This window comes from Leptidea sinapis, chromosome 14 (assembly GCF_905404315.1).
Source record: "Leptidea sinapis chromosome 14, ilLepSina1.1, whole genome shotgun sequence".
In the NCBI taxonomy this organism is placed as follows: domain Eukaryota; kingdom Metazoa; phylum Arthropoda; class Insecta; order Lepidoptera; family Pieridae; genus Leptidea; species Leptidea sinapis.
This window is the reverse complement of record NC_066278.1, coordinates 6,779,410-6,797,988: the sequence shown is the minus strand read 5'-3', so window position 1 is coordinate 6,797,988 and position 18,579 is coordinate 6,779,410. Positions and strand designations below refer to the sequence as shown.

At 37.0% G+C, this 18,579-nt stretch overlaps 1 protein-coding gene across 2 annotated transcripts in view; it reads right to left on the bottom strand.

Moving 5' to 3' along the window:
- LOC126968132 (uncharacterized) overlaps window positions 1–16,078 on the bottom strand; it is a 122,125-nt gene extending 106,047 nt beyond the window's left edge. The window contains exon 1 of one of the 2 annotated variants that reach the window (XM_050813000.1): window positions 16,006–16,078. The gene's annotated coding sequence lies outside the window, so the exon portion shown is untranslated. Of the gene's footprint in view, window positions 1–6,783; window positions 7,156–16,005 lie in introns of those variants that run through there. The other variant, XM_050812998.1, reaches the window with a different exon arrangement.
- Window positions 16,079–18,579: the final 2,501 nt, after the last annotated feature.

Here is an 18,579-nt window from a genome sequence, read left to right as displayed (position 1 = left end):
ACAAGTAATAAAAAAACTTAATGATGAAAATGTTCTTTACAATTTCGTTTTTTTTTTTTGTAAAGTAAATGAACGACTATATATAATACAACCATTCTCAAACATAATCACGCAGCGCATCATAATAGAATGATAAGATATAAAAATAAAACATTTGATATAAGTAATGACAGAAAAAACAATAATGAGATGATAACGATAAGGCTGCACTTGGAAGGTTCTTGTTAAATAAGATCCATAGATAATTTTTACAAAACAAGGACTGTGGGTGTTGCAAAGATTCTTCTCTTCAAAAAACTTCTAAAGTTGAAATCTATTATTTAAAGTCAAATGCTTGGTAAAGAGTTGCCCTGAAATTTCTAAAAGTTCTATATGGTTTTATAACCCTAGAATGCGTACCAGGATGCTACGGAGTTATATGTAATAAAGTACTGACTTACTTACTAGGAAAGACACCATATATAAGACACCACCGGAAAATAACTCGGCAAGTAACCAGAGCAAACAGTAATAATAAAAACAAACCGAGAGTATCTCGGTTTGTTTTGAACGAAACTTTTAAAAGGCCTTGTTAAAAATAACGCTGAGTTTTTTTTATAAAAAAGAGTATAAACGTGAGTACCTGGTGTTAAGTGATCTCCGCCGCCTACATTATCCTGCAACACCAAAGGAATCACAGGAGCATTGCTCCGTAAAAGCCAGCAGGCCTTCAATGTGTGTACTGTCCCGAAAACACGTTATAAGGAAGCTCATTTCACAGCTTTGTAGTTCGTGGAAGTGAAAGCTCCTTGAGAACCGCACTGTGGAGGACCGCCCTAGATCGAGATGGTTGGGATGATATCCTAATTTGTGGCGTGCCATTCGAAGGTGGAATTTGGCGGCAGGCATCAGCTCATCACAGCTCTTCAGAACACTCCCCGTGATAATTTCGGTAGAAGACACATAATGAGTGACGTATCTACGCAACTCCAATAGATCCAGCCATTCACAGAGCACTGGGTCCCCGACAATTCGATCAGCTATGCGGTGTACATTGTCAAATGGATCGAGCTGATACTGGGGTGCGCCAGACCAGAGATGACAGCAATACTCCAAGTGTGGCCAGACCTGCGCTTTGTAGACCGCTATAATACGGGACGGCTTGAAGTATTACCGTGCTCTATTTATGATGCCCAGCTTGAATAATCTTGTTACTTTGAGAAGATGACATATTAAAAATATACTTGCACAAATCATTTCCTTACAAGAGGTAGCAAACGGGTAACTGACTCATCTATTAGAAAGTGAGAACGGCCGCCCATAGACATCTGCAAACAATCTGAACTCTGTTCTTTCCAAACTGTGGCAAATATTTTTTTCATCTTATAATAATTGTATCTGATAAATCCAGCACCAAATCGGATTCACGATACCATTTATCACTTTTAAAAAAATTAACAAATTGTTTAGATTCGAAAGAGCAACATCTCAAGTCAATTTTCTAATATGCAAACATTGGAGTTGAGCAGGGTATCAACTGTAAAGTAGATCCTGTTGTAGATGAAGCCAGAACCTAAGAGTTGAACAAAGACATATCAAGATTTATAAACTTTACGTCACTCGAAGGGTTGGCTCATTGGAAGAGGTCGCGGGTTCGAGTCCCGCATCGTTCTTAAAATTTAATTTGTTAGGTTCTACACAGTTTTTGATGTTATACTTCTTTTATGAAAAAATGATTAGAGTGAAGTTTTAAGATGCGGACGCATCTCTGTAACACAAGAGTAACAGGGTGAAGTCTGTTCCTAAAATTTTCTGACGTTTGCGACATACATTATTATTTTTTTTGTTTCTTCGTCCATTATTAGTAAAGGCAAAGGGTTCAAGCCCGTACAGCCGTATCCGTTATTGAACATTTAATTGTCAAAACCATCGTTACAAGATTTTTACAATATTGTTCTTTCTACAAACAAGCACGAGGAATAAATAATTTTAAGGATTTTTGCTTTGTTAGGCCAAAGAAGTATAACTTCTAGCGTGCATACATAAGTGCACATACACTTTTTTTATGGAAGAGGAGGACAACCGAGCATATAGGTTACCTGACAGTAAGTAAATAATAAAATAAATCAATATTTTCTCTCAAAACTCAGCTAATGTTTTAATTTATAAAGAAATAAAAAAAAATTTTTCACCCTCCTCGTCCTTCTTGCAGTGTTCTATTGTTATATTGTATAAATGTATGTTATAAAAACGTATTTATAATTAGTTATGCTTTTAAATTGTCTTTTACATTTTTGTAATTGCAATTGTAATGGAATTCCAGTTTGTAATTTACTAATCAGCGTTATTCTTAGAGCATTAGGAGTGTGCAGTTAAGTTAGTTTAAGTAATCACACGGAATGCGGAAACCGTGGGTTTAAATCCTGCTGTGACAATGTGTTTTGTGACAATGTGTTTTACCCTGTACTTTTCCCGGGGCGTAAAAAGTATAGGGGAGTCCCAGGTCCATGGGTGTCGTAAGAGGCGACAAAGGGCTTTTTAGAAGTGGGAGAGTCACGCTGTCGTCTTTCGACGTCAGCACAATCGGGCCAGACTCGTCCGGGCTAATTACCACACTCGTACAGAATACCGGCGTGAAGTAGCGGCCTAGTGCCGCTATGTTTCGCATAGGTTAGTGTCGAGGACCGGAGGCCAACTTTTGTAACATCAGGGGAATTTACTCCAACTTAAACGCCTTTCACCACCACCTTGAGACGGCGCAGCCGGCCTTGTGTTTCCTTATGGAGACGCAGATATCTCGACCTAGGGATACGTCATATTTCACGTACCCCGGGTACAAAATTGAGCACAATTTTTTGCCTCATGCCGGGGTATGTGTGTACGTTAGGGAGGATATCTGCTGTCGCCATCTCGGCAATTTTGAGGGTAGAGACCTGTCCACTCTCTGGCTCCGCGTAGATTTAGAGGACCGCGTCCGCATCTATGCGTGTGTCTACAGGTCCCATAGTGGTAACGCAGAAACCGATCATCTCTGGACGACGTGCTTGCACAGATCCCCTCCGCTGAAATCGTAGTCTTGGGTGATTTCAACGGGCACAATGCCGAATGGCTTGGATCACGTACCACAGACTACGCAGGGCGATCTGCGCATAATTTTGCATTGGCGTATGGTCTGTCCCAATTGGTTGAGTCGCCAACGCGGCTCCCGGATGTGGATAGTCACATGCCGTCCTTATTGGATCTTCTGCTGACTACACATCCCGATGGTTACCAGGTTGACGCCCCTCTCGGAACGTCCGACCATTACCTGGTCAGGAGTGTAGTGCCTATTCGACGCCAACGTCGCAGACCACCAGCGACCCGCTGCGTATGGCACTACAAGTCAGCAGATTTTGATAGGATGCGTTCCTTTTTTGCATCATACCCTTGGGGCAGGGTTTATTTCCCTTCGGATGATCCTAGTGCCTGCGCCCTTGCAGTAGCCGATGTGATACTACAGGGTATGAATATTTTTATACCAAACTCTGTAGTACCCATCGGTGGCAGATCACAGCCCTGGTTCGATGCGTCAGTTAAAGCAGCATCTGACTGCAAAAAACAGGCGTATCGAGCTTGGGTTGCGGCGCTGGGCACAAAGGATCTGAACTGCATAGTTCTTAGGAGGAAATACAACCGTGCCTCCAGATTTTTCAAGCGGCAAATCACCCGTGCAAAGTCAAAACACGTCGTCAAAATCGGCGAGCAGCTTTCCAGTAACCAGACCGGAACCCGCAAGTTCTGGTCGTTGTCGAAAGCTGCTCTTGGTAACTTCAGCCAGCCGTCCATGCCGCCGTTGCACATGAAGAATGACACCCTGGCCCATACGGCAAAAGAGAAAGCCGATCTCTTGTGCACTCTTTTCGCCTCCAACTCGACTCTTGACGACAACGGAAAAACACCGCCGACCATCCCGCGGTGTCAGAGCTCTATGCCTGAAGTACAGTTCAGACAGAAAACTGTTACGCGAGCTCTGTTTTCGTTGGACGTCAGGAAGTCGAGCGGGCCGGATGGCATTTCTCCAATCGTGCTTAGAACGTGTGCCCCTGAGTTGACGCCGGTGCTAACGCGTTTATTCCGGCACTCTTATTCTAAAGGCGTAGTCCCTGACTCATGGAAGTCAGCCCTTGTCCATCCGATCCAAAAAAAAGGAGACAGTTCGGATCCGGCAAACTACAGGCCTATTGCTATTACCTCCCTGCTCTGCAAAATCATGGAGAGCATAATTAGCCGTCAGCTCTTGGTATACCTAGAGGGTCACCAGTTGATCAACGACCGACAATACGGGTTTGGCCATGGTCGGTCGGCAGGTGATCTTCTGGTATACCTAACACATAGATGGGCTGCGGCTATTGAAAGCAAGGGGGAAGGCCTGGCAGTTAGCCTGGATATAGCGAAGCTTTGATCGTGTATGGCACAAGGCGCTCCTCTCCAAACTTCCATCATTTGGGCTTCCCGAGAGCTTGTGCAAGTGGACCTCCAGCTTCCTCACTGGGCACAGTATACAGGTCGTTGTCGACGGATATTGCTCGAACCCGAAGCCCGTGAATGCTGGAGTGCCCCAAGGCTGTGTGCTGTCTCCCACGCTGTTTCTTCTGCATATCAATGATATGTTGGACACCTCCAACATTCGGGCCATGCAGGTCTCTCTCGGGAAATCGTCGACCAGTGCTGGGAGAAACTTGTGTCTTCTATCGAGTCCTCTCTTGAAAAGGTGGCGGAATGGGGAAAATTGAACCTTGTCCAATTTAATTTAACCAATTTAATTTTCCAATTTAACCCCCAGAAGACTCAAGTTTGCGCTTTTTTTACCACTAAAAAAACCCCATTTGTCGTATCACCGCTCTTCGACAACACTTCCCTCAAAGCCTCGCCTAGTATCGGAATAGTGGGTCTCGAAATCTCGAGCGATTGCCAATTTCATGGTCATCTGGATGGCAAAGCCAAATTGGCTTCAAAGAAACTGGGCGTCATTAATAGAGCACGGCAATACTTCAAGCCGGCCCACATACTAGCGCTCTACAAAGCGCAGGTCCAGCCACACATGGAGTATTGCTGTCATCTCTGGTCTGGCGCACCCCAGTATCAGCTCAATCCATTTGACCGCGTGCAACGCAGAGTAGCTCGAATTGTCGGGGTCCCAGTGCTCTGTGAACGGCTGGATCACTTGGCGTTGCGTAGAGACGTCGCTTCATTGTACGTCTTCTACCGCATTTATCACGGGGAGTGTTCCGAAGAGCTGTTTAACCTGATTCCTGCCGCCGAATTCCACCTTCGCACGACACGCCACAAGTTAGGATATCATCCTCACCACCTGGATGTGTGGCGGTCCTCCACATTGCAGTTTTCAAGGAGCTTTCTTCCACGTACTACAAAACTGTGGAATGAGCTTCCTTGTGCGGTGTTTCCGGGACGATACGACATGGGTACCTTCAAAAAAAGCACGTACACCTTCCTTAAAGGCCGGCAACGCTCCTGTGATTCCTCTGGTGTTGCAAGAGATTGTGGGCGGCGGTGATCACTTAACAACAGGTGACCTTGTTTGTCCTCCTATACCATTAAAAAAAAAAGACAATGTTTATAATTCTATAGGAAACGAGCTACTGTTTTGTTGGTGTGTATTTTTTTTTCTTGTGTTTTTTTTTATATTTTATAAGAATAAGTGACGAGACGGTTTAAAGCCCTTATTGTATGTTTTACGCGGCATCGCAATAGCACTGTGAAACATCAGATTTACCAGTGGGAGGCTCCTTAGCACCGGATGCCGGCTAGATTATGGGTACCACAACGGCGCCTATTTCTGCCGTGAAGCAGCAATGTGTAAGCATTATTGTGTTTCGGTCTGAAGGGCATCGTAGCTAGTGAAATTACTCGGCACATGAGACTTGATATCTTAAGTCTCAAGGTGACGAGCGCAGTCGTAGTGCCGCTCAAAATTTTTTGGGTTTTTCAAGATTCTTGAGCGGCTGCATTGTAATGGGCAGGAAGTATCAATTACCATCAGTTGAAAATCTTGCTCGTCTCGTCCCATATTTACATAAAAAAAATCACATTAGTCCAGTAATTTGAATACAGCGCCATTGTTGGACCATATTTATAGACGGAATCAAAACTTTGAGCATGCTTTAAATAATTACAATGTAACGTGATTATTGCAGCACTTTAACAATTTTTAATAAAAAGAACCAAATGACGAGTAGATTATGTTTTACTGTTTTATAGTTTTTGACAGGAAATGAATGATTTATTTAGTTTTAATCCAGTCATAGGCAGATCTTTACACTAGTTCTGAAGAAAGCAGGCATCTCTATATCTTATGAATTGTAAGTCTAGAGGCCATTGTCGAGCAGTGGACGTCTTCCGGCTGAAATGATTACTTGTAAGTATGATATTCGTAGACGCTCAAGGATTATATGAATAATATAGCCATATATTTTGCCATGGTTCTTTCTAGAACTTCCATCACAGCGCCCACCTTTCGGTTCAGAAAACCAACCAAACTATTTTACCCAATCATTGAATAAATATAAAAATCGGCTAAGCTGCTTACGAGGATTTCAGTTGCTAACATAAATGTTCAGAAGAATTATTAAGAAGAATTATTAGTTTTGAAAAAGATTCATTCTGGTGGATGTTAAACAAATATAATCAATCAGCGATTGTAGAAATGGAAGCCCCCCCCCCCAAACACTAATTACATTTATCTCTTACAAAACCACATAAATCGATAAACTCTATGGCTGAATAATTAGTATTATTTTAACTCACCTCAGAATTTCGCAGCTGATATGTGATATATTTCTTTAATACTCTCGTTTCGCTATCAACGAATTTAAACGCAGCTTCGGACTATCGAAAAGCGGAGCTTCTTTTTGAAAATTTTCATTTTCCTTTTTACAAATGGATCCACTGTGATAATGCGAAAAAAGTCAACACTACATAAAAAATTTTTAGTCTAACTCACTGGCAGTTAATAAAACCATTTGCGTAGTTCATTCGAATTTGAAACGTTCACAGATCGGGTCACAAACAAAGAATAGAGCACTTCTATTTAGTCATTGCGTCTTACGGATATATTTCTATTGAATGATTATACTTTAATGGGCGTTTGTTACTCGAGAGGTGCCCACGCGATCCCTGTTCACTATACGACTGAGACTGGAGGAGCGCTCCTTTTCGCAGTCAAATATTCTTAATAATTTAAGACCTGTGTATACATAGGGCTCTGTATAGACGAAGTCACTTAATGTGTGCGAGACGTGATTTATACAGAGCTGATACAATATAAATATTTACCTTTGATATTTACTTATATTTATGACGCGACGGCTTCTAGTTGTTTCAATTATCTAATCGGGAATCATTAAAACAACACTTTCAAGAAATAGTTATTTTGATTGTTGCGTTAAAATATTCCTGTTCATTAGAACTTATAAATATTAATTTAAAATGAGTAGATTTAAGAAAGCGTCTTATGTCCATTATTTAAAAACGTTAAGCAAAGAGAAACATATAGTGTCATTCTTCCAACTCAGTAAAATCAAAAAGTCATACATGACTGAGCGAAACATTTTACAATGACCTTCCAAAACACAGAGTTGGGCTTAAATTAACTTAAAGGTCACTAAGCAAAAATACAAGCTAAAGAACTGTTAGTTCAGGCGAATAAGTATTTCTTCCATGTTACATTGTTAAGTTATTCTTTAATAGAGCCTTTTTATATATATTTTTTTGTTATATTTAATTTTTGATTGTTATAACTTTAACGTTTAACTTAAATGTAAGGCAATTTATCAAGCCGTTATGGTTTGAAAACATGTAGTTGATACACAAAATATTAATATCTTTTTATGAATTAAACTTATATTTTAATTCTTAACTACCAAATCCTAGTTGTATTCAATTAATGGTAGATGAGCCTGATTAATGTGTACCTATCTATACTTATTTATTTACGGTATGTGTGGATTGATGCATCTTCTGTACTCATTAACTCTTGTTTTATAATTACTAATTAAATTTTTTTTGACTTACGTGTAAGCCATTTAGTTTTTGACGTTTGAGTATTTTTGTTGTATCATTTTGCATTATATATTGTAACTGAAATGATTTGTATTTAAAATAAGAACTTGTAATACCAAATCTGTTTAGAGTCTCTTGCTCATTATTCTCTAAGGTATCTGCCCTCCGAATGAGAGTATGAAAATAAATGTCATATTTCAATTTTAATATGATTTACCTATGAAATAAAAATATTTTTGATTTTGATTTGATTTGATTTAAATGCATCGTACAGAAAAGAAGATTCACAAAATATAACGTGTATTTCTTGTTAATTATAAATTTCATAATCAAGCTTTAACTAGGTAACCCGCACCACAATATTTACAATAATGCACTCAGTAGATACATCATTCACATAAAATATAATTATATGAGACATAATTTGATAGACATACTATGCTGTTTAAGACAGTAAGCTAAAAAAAATTGTATGCGATTTTTCCATGTTAGATTATCACTATCATTAAGTGAAATCATTAATGAAGTACCGGGAATCGAATAAATGTCTCAACAACACCTAAACCCATAATAATAATATCTGCAAATATTTCATCGATACAGGGAAATAAAAATAAATTATTTTTCGTAACAACCCTATATAGTTCCCTAATATAAGATTTATGTCGCTGTACTTGAATAATTTTACTGAGCATTTACCAAGTGCCGCCTACGGCCGTTTATTATTCTTCTCTGTTTATCGAAACTTTGCTCACCCTCCGAAGGTAATTAACTATGGAGTAAGAAGGAACAGTAAATAAATGAGTTATTGTAATTTTACTTCAAATTAACGGCCGCCCTTCATTTTGCTCGTGTATATTTTTTTACCACAGCAGTTTAACCACTAATTAAATTTGAAAATAAAATTTATGAATGATGCTGGCCGCGAATCCGCGACCTCTCGCGTTCCGTGCGAGCGCTCTTCCACTGAGCCAACAGTTTGAGTGAAATATCTTTGATAAATCTTGTATGTCTGGTTCAACTCTCAGGTTGTGGCTTCATCTATAGGATCTACTTTACAGTTGATAACCTAATTGTTGTGCTTTTAAAAATTTTAGCGCTGCTTGACTGTCCAGAGGACTTGGCAATGGTATCAAGAGATTGGTTCCGTCAGTAAAAGGCCTGGGCCTGGAAGAAAACCAAACACGGAAGCTCGAGATGACCGTTTCCTGGTGAACCAGGCATTGAGATATCGCAAATCTTCTTATGTCGACCTTAAAAAGACTCTAGAGGTGAAGTGAGAGGTGTGCAAACCAGCTTACAGACTGTCAGGAGGAGGCTTTTTGCTGCCAATATATGTAGTCGCCGTCCAGTCCGTGCTCCTAAATTACTCCGCGAGCACAGAGTTGCTATACTTAGCTTCACTCGAAATTGTGCGACATGGACACAAGAGGACTGGGAAGAGAAAATAATTCTTGGATGAAGCCAGAATATCATTATATGTGGGGACCGACGTCGGCGAATTGTGGGAAGGCAAGGGGAAGGTTTCACAGAAGTGCGTTTTGAAGAAATAGCCCCTTCTAGTATAGGCTCAGTTATATTTTAGGCAGCGATTAATGTATTAGACCGTACGGAGTTAGTTTTTAAAGAAAACGGCTTTCTGAATGCACACCGGTACATATCAGAAGTCCTAATTCCTTAAGTACAACCCGCATTAATGGTTCTTGAAGATAATTGAATTTTTATGGATAATAATGTTCGCACAAACCGTTCTGGCGATGTGGAAGCGTATATTCAAGAGGTAGGGATTCGTCGTTTAGATTGGCCAGCTCGAAGTTCCAACCTAAATGCCATAGAGTACATTTGTTATGGGATGTTCTAGAACAAAGAGTAATTTCGGTGCAGCCCGCTCCGCAAGATATCAGGAAGCTAAGGAATGTAATTGCTGCGCAGTGGGAGCGTATTACGTACACTAGAAAGAAGAATAGCATCGATAGCATGCCCGGACAAATACAAGCTGTAAGTTTAGCCACAGAGTTTAGAACAAAACCTAGATGTTTAGACTCTGGGATCATGTAATGACGAAATTGATGGAAACTACTTTTTGATTATTTATTTAATGTATTATGATGATACAAGCTACTTAGAATTATGAAATAATCTGAGGATGCCAGTGAAATAGGCTATTAATTAACCTAGGTGCCCGTTTTTTTGCAAAAGAGTGTATATATATATATATATATAGGTATTTTGTTAGTGTATAATCTTTGTGATTATTATGACGGGTACTCACGATATATCTTATATATAAAATTCTCGTGTTACAATGTTCGTTCCCGTACTCCTCCGAAACGGCTTGACCGATTCTCATGAAATTTTGTGAGCATATTGAGTAGGTCTGAGAATCGGCCAACATCTATTTTTCATACCCCTAAATGTTAAGGGTGGTCCACACGAATTTTTTTTTTAATTTTTTTGAATTTTTTTTTTAAATTTGTTTGATTATGAGTCAGCATTAAAAAATACATACAACTTCAAATTTTCACCCATCTACGATCAACAGTTTATTTTGTATCGCGATTTTAATATCGGCAATACAACGTTTGCTGGGTCAGCTAGTATTTTATATATTAGATGCCGATACTTTGATCCAATTGCATGAATCGCGGTCACAAATATATATCGTGAGTACCCGTCATAATAATTACAATGTTGAAGTTCCACGATGATAAAAGTTTAAAAATGTATAATCTTTGCCGTGCACAGACACTTTGTGGAATCAATTACCGGTCAAAACAATATAACGGTCTTCTCGGACATTAGTATACCTGGGCCTGCCAATACAAGGTGGTTAGATGGTTTTCAGTTTCTTTGTACCTTCGCTCGAACGTCTGTTAAAGTCATGATGCTATTACGTTAATCTGGTGAGAGGCATGATAAATAAAGTTTATATGCTAACTTAACTTTTGTAACAAGACTCATAGATCAATAAAAAATAACAAAAATCAGAAACTAAAATATGAATAATAAAATTTTCAGTCGACAAGGATTTTTAAGTCTTAAAAAAATTCAGCCATTATTTAAAAAAAGTTACCGGCTATTAAGTTTTTATATGCAAAGTTAAACGCTTTTTGAGTCCTTTTATTTCGAAAGTTTTGTGTAATTTTAAAAGTGTGATACTTCGTTTTACAGGCCAGTGTAAATGAAATATTTCATTTCATTTACAGTGAGTCTTTTATTCTGAACTTTTAGATTTTTTTAAATACTTTTATTGACAGAAATACGATGACAAGCTAGTATAAGGCTAGGATTGATGCCTTAATTATTGTCTTTAGACTTTATTGTAACATTCGTTTTATTGTATTTTATTGGTTATATTGTTATATAGGCAAAGTAGAAAATGCGAACTAAAACGAAAACGAAGATGCGAATGGATGAATGAGTTATTCATACACCCTGTATCCTCATGCATGGGTCAAACACCTATTTAGTACTTCTTTTGTTAAACATCGCCGGTCAAAGATCTAACGAGTTCAACAGATGCTACAATTCGCAATCAGTTACTTTTCTAAATGCGTTTCCTATTCAATATTTTATACAAAAACTAGCTGACCCGACAGACGTTGTTCTGTAGATAATAAAAAAAATACTATTTTATAGGAATTTGCCAATAATATTTGAAAACGTCAAGAATTATTTCCCTGTTGTTATAATCGGGGTTATAATGAAATTGTTTCACAGCAGAACTGTCAAACCGCGCGTCAAAAATACTCTCACAGAAAATATGTCCAAACAAAACAAATATTGGAAATAAAAATAATTATAAATAAGGGTGGGTATTAGTTTAGGAGTCCATTGAGGACAAACATTGTGACACGAGATTTACATATATTAAGATAGCATTGGGCATATAGCTCGACGGACAGTCTCGATGGCCGTTGGGGCAGAAAATCCTCGAATAGCGACCACATACCGGAAGACGTAGTTTTTTTGTCAGAAGAGTGTATATATATATATATATAGGTATTTTGTTAGTGTATAATCTTTGCCTCACACAGACACTTTGTTGGTAAGCCCCACACAAGATGTACCGACGGACTGGTCAAGATCACCGTAATAGGATGAGGGCAGCGCAGGACCGATCGTCTTGGCGATCTTTGGGGAGGCCTTTGAGGCCCAGCAGTGGACGTCTTCCGGTTGAAATGATGATGATGAATACGAACGACAACCACAACTAACAAAAACAAGTCCCAAATGTAATATCATACGCAAACGATACGAAATATTATATGTGTAAGTGTGATAAAGTATTTATAAGAGCCATGAATAACAAACGACCGATGTAGTTTGCTATTCATGACAGCGAACACGGTGTTAAGTTATAAGATGCTCCAGAACTTTAAAATCATTATGTATCGCCCATTAAAATATTTTATGACTTCGTCTTCGAACAACTGTTAAAGTAGTTCTCGAAATTTCTGCGATTAATAATTTCTGGAGTGGCTCAGAATGGCGCAGTTTACAATTAACGGGTCATTTGTGTGTTTATTTGAAGTTAGTTTTAAACAGGCTAACTTGTTTTCTTTAATTGTTCCTGGTTCCTTTAAATTACAATTTATTTAGATGATGTACTCAATTGCGAAGCTAGCTCTAAGGCTGAGATTTATAGAGCATACTAAGACTTATGTAAAACTTAGCTGAGTGTAAGTGTGAGGCTAAACCAGTGGGAGGCTCCTTTGCACCGGATGCCGGCTAGGTTTGGGTACCAAGACTGCGCCTATTTCTGCGGTGAAGCAGTAATGTGTAAGCATTACTGTGTTTCGGTCTGAAGGGCGCAGTAGCTAGTGAAATTACTGGGCAAATGAGACTTTTGACAACTTATGTCCCAAGGTAATGAGAGCAGCTGTTGTAGTGCCGCTCAGAATTTTTGGGTTTTTCAATAATCCTGAGCGGCACTGCATTTGATGGGCAGGGCGTATCAATAACCATCAGCTGGACGTCCTGCTCGTCTTGTCCCTTATTTTCATTTAAAAATATATATATAATTTGTTAAGTTTTTGAATACATTAACGATATTTGTTGGAGGTGTCGGAAAATCGCTACATTATATAAAACAAAGTCCTCCGCCGCGACTATTCGCGATGAACTCAAAAAGATCTGTACCGATTTTCATGCTATTTCACCAATGGATAGCGTGGTTCTCGAGGACGGTTTTAGTATATTATTTGATATGTTCTTTTTATTCATTTTTGTGTAAATTAACGACATATTTTGTTGGAGCTGTTGGAGTAAACTAAGCCGTCTGGAAGCTTTTAACGAAAATATGTATAATGGAATTGTGTAGGTATCTTATATAGGTATACAGACAAACCCGCGATGGCATATGTCTATCTCTTAACGAAAATATACTGTATCCATCTTAATTCTTTAGAAAATTGGCAGTTATAAAGCGGTAATGTAAAAGCTGTTTACAGAAATACGATATTAATCCTTATCATTTTAATTAAGTTAGATATTTTACTTTTCTACAGCATATAATTGTTTGATGCGATACGAATTTAGATTGGAATCACAACAGTAATTCCAAACAAGTCATCATATTAATGCATAATTACCCTTCACAACTTGAAAATTTCAATTATTTGACCTTTATTACTCAATATTAAGGAAAAGCTCCGATATTCAAATATTTTGTTACAAAAACTGACTAGTCATGATGAAAGCCATACTTATATTGTAAATGTGAATGAAAGTTTGTTTATTACGCTTTCACGGCTAAACCACTGAACCGATTTTGATAAAATTCAGTACAGAGACAGTCCAGAGCTTAGAAAACAACCATTTAATGGCGTGGAGGGTTTTTTTGGGTAAATACAATTTAATTTGTATTTAAGCACTTGAAAAGAAATAAAAATAAATGTTCTAGCATTTAGTACAAACATAGAATGCTTAAAATTTAGAGAAGTACCTACTTTAAGAAAAAAAATGTTTTTACAACAGGAAACTCTAGCTCACGTATATCAAACCCGTAAAATCTTTATGTTTTAGCAAAGGATAGAAAAACAAAATAAAGTCGTTTATAAAGATGTATTAAAATAAGCAATGTATAGTTAACCGCGGCAGTTTGTATGTCCGTATGTGTAATCCAAGCGGACGATGTGGCGGGTAAAAACTAGTATTCTATAAGACTAATTCTTTTAACTATCTTCCTACACTAACAAAATCCCTACTTTTGGATTTTATCTTTACCTACAGTGTAAAACCTAGTTGTCAGCAATTGAATCATAATTCTAATGCCAATTCAAAATTCAAATTCAAATATTTTTATTCAAAATAGGATGTCACATCACTAATTGAAAGTCAAAAACTACCACCCATTCCAAAATGAATGCCTCAGAAGCATGGGCGCAGCAAACTCAGCGGGCTTTTTTTTCATCGAATAAATATGTTTACAAATTAATATTGTACAATTAAACTTATTATTTAATAGCCTGAGGGCGATCACTCCATTCCCAATCTGTGGTATCATTAAGAAAGTCATTTATGTTATAGTAACCTTTACCACACAAACGTTTTTTAACAATTCTTTTGAATAACGTAATACTTTTGTTTTGAACATTTTCTGGGATCTTGTTGTAAAAGCATATACATTGCCCCACAAAACTTACTAACTCGACTTAGCCGAGTTAGCATCATAAGTTTATGTCTGTTCCTGGTGTTAACATTATGGTTATGACATTTTCTGGCAAATTCACTTATGTGCCTATGAACATGCATTACATTATCAAGAATATATTGAGAAGCAACAGACAAGATGTTAATTTCTTTGAATAATATTCCATAATAAAAACTATTCCAATAATTTTCCAACTTCTAAGTACCCCATTTAATAAAGCAATCGCAATAAGTGCTATTTAAATCTATTCAGAGATAAAGTACTTAAGTACAAGATGCTTTCATAGACAAGTTTTACCAAAGCGTTAATTAAAATTAATAATGTTCAGATCCTCAGGATACAGGATACTTTAAGAGTATTGCAGAATAGCATAGAATAGAACACATACGTAATCCGAAATATTTATATAGCGAGAGCAATAACTAGAGTTTTCCATTGAAAAGTCAAGTTAAAAATACCAATCCATGTAATGTAGGTAGGTGATTCCTGTTATATCGCAGGAAAATTATTATATAAGTGCAATTGTTATTTTCTAGTGAATGTTTGCCGGTACCAAAGTTTTAGTACCTTTTTTACGTAATGTTTGCATGTGATTTCTTAGTCTATACAAATAGCTGGGTATTGCATTGTTAGGTACTAAGGCCATTAAAAAAGTTACGCTATTAAGAACAAAATATAATATTGCAATAGTTCTATAAATAAATAAAAATACTTGGGTATGTTTGTCGAAATACAGATAACTCCTTGATTGGCTCCAGATGCTAAAACTTTTTTGTACATAGGTACTTTGTTCATTACATTTATTTGCTTTTTAATTAGAATAAATACTTTTTGTGAAACAATAAATAAATCAAATTGTGAAAAAGATACCTAGTGACTTATGGCTACTAGTTCTAAATAGAGAACAGTATCGAAATGGTCCTTGATACATAAATAATTGTATTTTCTTTGATTACCGCGAGTGTTACACATTTAAATAAAACACTTTTAAATGATCAAAACGCGTGTTCTATATATATAACTATGTTCAGTCCCCCTGAAAACGACATCTGGAAAGGTCTTGAAACGTCGGTTTAACTTAAATAAAAATGTAACTTTACGCAAACATCTAATGTAAAAACACAGTTACAATTACACGCGTTTTAATCCTTTCACAGTGTTTTATTTAAACATAAATAATTACAAAATTGTTTATTTCAGAAACACAAAGCTAGTCGTTTCACTCAACACCGGGTCCTCTAGTTACGTTAAGGTACTGAATTTTTTTACGAAATACAATTTAAAATATAGATATTATAATAAAAGATACTTACAGTTCCTTCAGGAATACCCTCACTGTTTTGCTACGATCAACCCGCCCTAAAAGGAGCGCTCGCGGTTGTTATTTTGTTGTGTGTTAATCTAACAGTTATTGTGATGTATTTATCTTAGCATTAGTTATCTTAACAAGATGTTATCTTATCTGTGTTACATCATTATCGACAACTTGAATGTACATGTTGAGAGATATGCTTTCATTCTGTATATCTGTAATAATAATTCACTACACAGTTACTCACCAAACAGCTGGGTTTTACCCAGGGGCGTTCAGCTACTGATGCTGATGTTTACCTAATACATAGTATATTTCTGGCCTGGGAGTAGTCCTGAGACGCGCTTGGTGTCTTTTGTATTGTAATTGTCCAAGGCTTTCGATTATTTTTTACATAACAGTATAGCACCAAAACAAGCCGATTAACGTGTAAATACATAGCCCCACGCACACACTTACACTACTACAGGCCGATAGGCGGCCATTATGAGAATCGTCATCGTCTGTGACAGATCAGTAATTTGCGTCTCAATAAAATATTTTAAAAATGCCGTCGTGCGTTGTGACAAACTGTAAAAACGATACTTTAAAAGTATTTGTGGCCATATATTATGATTATTTAAGGGAGAAAAAATTGTGTAACTAGTATCCCCCGTAACTTGCTGCGTAGCTTCACTTGCTTATATCACGGCACGGAGTCCTTCTTTTTTTACTCGTCCGTGAGCACGTACAGCTCTCTTTTATAGAGCAAACACTATATCAATGTCAGCAGCATAACCGCACAGTAAAAATGAGTCTAATACCCGCATGAATTTTTGATAAGCTCCTGTACACTGTACAGTGTGACGTCAATTTAGCATACTGTGAAGCCGTTCCTTTATAGCCAGCTATACTGGTTACTGTTTATTGATTAATTTATTGGTCTACCAGCGATTTTACATTAAAATATTTCTTAAGCAATTAACAATTTAAATTACATGTGCAGGTATGCAAAATCATTGAAAAGTAAACACTACATGCTAATTTCTCTTATCAATACATTATTACAAATCTAAAAGTGAGTTAACAACTAAAACCAGTGAAAAAAATTGATAAAAAATTTGAAAGTCTGCAATAATCAATTGAGAATTGTTTAAAGGATAGTTAGGGAAACAAATAATAAGTGTTTTAATTACCTACAACTAAGTATAACAAAAATCTAAATCTAAGTTAAGTAATTATATAATAAAATAAAATAAACTAATCTAAAATTAAAAAAATATTAACTATGTTATAACTAACAGAGCAAAGTAATCTATCACACTCATGACTGGCTGACTAGATTGCTGATAACTAATTTACGAATTGTGTTAAGGGAATCAATATTTATATCAATTATCGAACTGAATTTATTATAAACATTACACAAGCGAGAGATAGTGCAGTTGGCGCCAAAGACTGTTCTAGTGCGTGGAGGCACGACCGGTGTAATTGCAGTACGGGGATATCTGCGTGGTACTCGGAAATTAATTTTGTGTAGTAAACTGGGGCAGTTTAAATTGTTTCTTAGCAATTTATATAAAAAGTTTAAGTCCAAAATTCACTTCTTTGTTCAAGAGTAATCATGTTAAAGTGTTTTAATCTTTTTTATAGGACACTACCGTTTTGCAAATATTTCGCTGAGTATGATAGATGCCACATGAACTTTTTCTGCACACGGTCCAGTCTTAAGTAGTGTGTAGAATAATGTGGGCGCCAAACAACGCTACAGTAGGAACTCTAAATGACCGCGGAGAAGGCTGTTGTAAAGACAGATTTTAGTTTTGGCATCTTTAAAATTTCGACCTTGTCGCATAATAAAACCTAATAATTTTGACGCTTTGCTTATTGCACTTTCTATGTGGTAGAGATAAGTCAATTTCCTATCAAGCGTAACAACCAAGTCCCTTATGAGTTCAACTTTTTTAAGAGTATTACCATACAGTTCATTCCTTGTCGTAATAATATTATTTTTGCGAGTAAATGCATGCCATTAGATTCACACCAGTTGGTAAGTTTATTTAGATCGTTATTTAATAGAATCGAATCACTTGGTGAAGAAATTGTTCTCGTTATTTTTAAGTCATCGGCATATAAAATGGTATGCAGTGTTCAAAACAAGAAACAATGTCGTTCACAAATATATTTAATAAAATTGGGCCAAGATATGAACCCTGAGGTATACCTGATGTTCCAAGATTAGTTGAAGAGCTAAATCCATTAACGACCACATAAAACAAACGGTCTTGTAAGTATGATGAAAGCCAGTTCAGCACCGAGCCTGAGAACCCGTTTAAAATGGAACGCATACTGTCAGCCACATTTTTGACGCAGCATTCAAATGAGTGTATTAAAGTTTTCTAGTTCAATAAAAAATCTCTTGTTGGAGTACTGTCAATCTAAAAATATTAGGCGTAAAAGTTAGGCACTCGAGTGGTTTTGACTGATCACGTGATCAAATACTGCGAGTACCTTACCTCGGAAACGCCAGTGCTCACAATAGAATATGGCGGAGATTTATAACGAATGTATTTAAATGAAACCTTACAATAATATG